Source organism: Seriola lalandi, unplaced genomic scaffold (assembly GCF_002814215.2).
Source record: "Seriola lalandi dorsalis isolate HSWRI2012SDOR001 ecotype SW California unplaced genomic scaffold, Sedor1 jcf7180002054972, whole genome shotgun sequence".
NCBI classification, from domain to species: Eukaryota; Metazoa; Chordata; class Actinopteri; order Carangiformes; family Carangidae; genus Seriola; species Seriola lalandi.
In genome coordinates, this window is record NW_019525660.1 from 5,142,763 (window position 1) to 5,146,040 (window position 3,278).

Sequence of the window (3,278 nt, forward strand, 5' to 3'; positions counted from 1 at the left end):
GTCGGCGCTCGATGAAGCTAGGAGGACCACATCATCCGCAAAAAGCAGAGACGAGATCCTCCCGCCACCGAAATCAAACCCGTCCACCACCCGGCTGCACCTAGAAATTCTGTCCATAAAAGTTATGAACAGAACCGGTGACAAAGGGCAGCCCTGGCGGAGTCCAACCCTCACCGGGAACAGGTCCGACTTACTGCCGACTACGCGAACCAGACTCACACTCCTTTGGTACAGGGATTTAATGGCCACTAACAAGGGGCCATCCACCCCATACTCCCGGAGTGCCCCCACAGGGTGCCCCTGGGAACACGGTCGTAAGCCTTCTCCAAATCCACAAAACACATGTGGACTGGATTGGCAAACTCCCATGCTCCCTCCAGCACCCTAGCGAGGGTAAAGAGCTGGTCCACAGTTCCACGCCCAGGACGAAAATCACATTGCTCCTCCTCGATCTGAGGTTCAACTATCGATCGGACCCTCTTTTCCAGTACCCTGGCATAGACCTTACCAGGGAGGCTGAGGAGTGTAATTCCACGGTAGTTGGAACACACCCTCTGGTCTCCCTTTTTAAAGATGGGGACCACCACCCCGGTTTGCCACTCCAAAGGCACTGCCCCCGATGTCCACGCAATGTTGCAGAGGCTATCTCCTGGAGCCAGGAGATAGCAAAATTTGCCCCAGATATTTATTGAGTGAACTTGAGTCCTGGATACCACCAGTGGTTAACATGGCAGAAGATACAGTATTTCCATATTGTATAGCACGCAAATACGATGCGATAGGTGCATTAAGATTTGTTAAAATGGACCCTGTATACAGTGTAGGCGCCAATCGGTTCAGGTTGATTTAGAAGGGTGAAAATATAAAATTTTGCAATACAACTGTTGAAGCAGCTTTTCAATGCCAACAGGTAGTGATGGATGGTTCTTGTGTGTAGTTATTTTTCACTATAATATAAGTAAATTTTCACTAAAATATACTATGCAATATAAATATAATGAATGTTAAACTTATATAATCCAATGGAACAGCTATACTAACAACTAAGATTAGATTTGTATGTGAACCAGCCTTTACTGAAGTAAGACTGTACAGAATGGAACCTGAAGGGGAATAAAGGGTAAAAAAATGGTCTGAAGGTCCTGGGAGCAATCGTGTTGGAATAGCAGCCGTAGTGAGGCCCAGATTGAGGATAGACGAGGGCCTTAGGTTTAGGGTGGTGGATGGGCTCTTGGATGCCTGGTCATACTACACGCCTTGGCACAGGAGTATTAGGACAGGTGGATGAGGGGCTTCTGGACACCTGGTCCTACTACACTACCCTAGCAGACCTGGTTTGGGGAATTCCACATGGGGCTGGACACCATTGCTCCCAGGGCTATGATAGGTTCACTTTAGAAAATAGGTGGAGAACCGACCTAAGAAAGAACTATATGATTGTGCACAGGCTCTCTGTCTTGAGTTCGGATCCAGATCTGATCTCGCTTTTATTCTTGTGAAAGAGTAAATTATTTTGTATTGGACTCTGATCATCTCCAGTGACTTCCTTTTGAATCTTTTTTGACTCCAGTAAAAGTGCAGTTTTGTAGAAAGTTAAGTGTTGGTGAAGAGGTCTAGACTGGACCGTTTTTCCTCCAACACACCCTAGCGCATTACTGTTACAGAAATATTCCCTGGTGGAGAAGAATTACAATGTGGGCAATTGAGAGCTGCTAGCAGTTAAGGTGGTACTGGAGGAAGTGACAGGACAGTGGCAGCACTGTTTGGAGGGGGCCAAACAACCTTTGTGGGTTTGGAATGACCACAAGAGCATCTGAGAGTACATCTGGACAGCTAAGCAGCTCAATGCAAGACAAGCCTGGAGAGTATGGTTATCCAGATCTCATTAGGGACTTTCATTGCGGCCATCCTGACCAGCCTGGGCTATCAGGAGCTGTCCCTAGAGAGTCCTGTCATGTCCCTGCTCTGTGTCCTAGGCCGTGATTTGTTTGCATTATTTCCTGTTTTATTTTGGTGTCACTGACTTTCCCTCTTGTTTCAGATCCCACTTCCTGCCTTCATGTTAATATGTTGCATCTTTGTCTCATTGTCTCCCCTCTCCTAATATATTCAGTCTCTGTGCTCCCTGGTTAAATTTCTCTATTACTAGTATTTTGACCTTGCCTCATCTAGATTCAAAGTGTACTGCGTTCAGATATTGAAGGGTTTGTGAACGCAGCCCTGGGATTACTCCTCCCTCAGCCAACCCCCTCATCAGGGCCAGGTTATAAAGAGCACCTGCTGGCTTCTGTTCAGTCTCTTGCTGGTTCCTGTTAATTCTGACTAGTAGCATTAGCTGCAGGTAAGTGGTAAAAACCATCATTTTACACCCAGTAGTCAGTCATTTTGCCACTTAACTTTACTGCCTCAATTTTAGCTGTACCTACCCATCCAGTTGTAGACCTGTCCACCCATAGCCATTCATGCCCTATACCAGAGGTGATGAGTAGGGCTCCTTTTTTTTAAATTGCAATTTTATGCATGGTGAGCCAACTAATTCTGTTTCTCTTTTTTTAGGTTGACCTACTTTTGTTTTGCCTTAATTATTTTGCATAAGTTCTACATAGTTTATTTTGTTTTATTGGTTTCATTTGTTTAGTCAACTGGGTGGTTTGTTGGTTTAGTTCTTTATTCAATTATGATAAATTGTTTGCATTAACTTTTCTTTTCCAGTGTAGCTGCGAGGTTGGGAGGCTAGGTGTTACGGGTCCCAAGGATGAGGACCGTGGTGACAAATATGTTACCTGTAAAAGCAGGTGAAGAGCGGAGTAATGAAGACACCAAGCGTCTCTGTTTTCCTCCAGCACGTGTCTGAGTCTGATTTATTTTACACAAAATAAAAGCTATGTGAACACTAAACATGAGTCTTCACTATACAATGCAGCTGGTTATTTGTTCACATCATTTATATTCAACTTTTCCACAACCTCCGTGAAATATGTTCTCTTTAACCAGTTTCACTTTCTCTAATCATCACATTTCTTTTCATACACAGCTATGTTCAATAAGCAATATCAGTAAATACATCACATTTTTGTTAATTCAGTATTCTACTGGTTGAAATCACTAATCACAGTGTATCATGAAGATCCAGCATGTAGGAATAACCCTCTAAATACATCTCTTAGCTACACGGAAGTGCTCATAGTGCTTGTGCTACACTAGCTAATAAACTCAGTCACCTTTAAATATAACAGAATATTCACATCTCAACAAAATATATATTACAATCAAAAAGA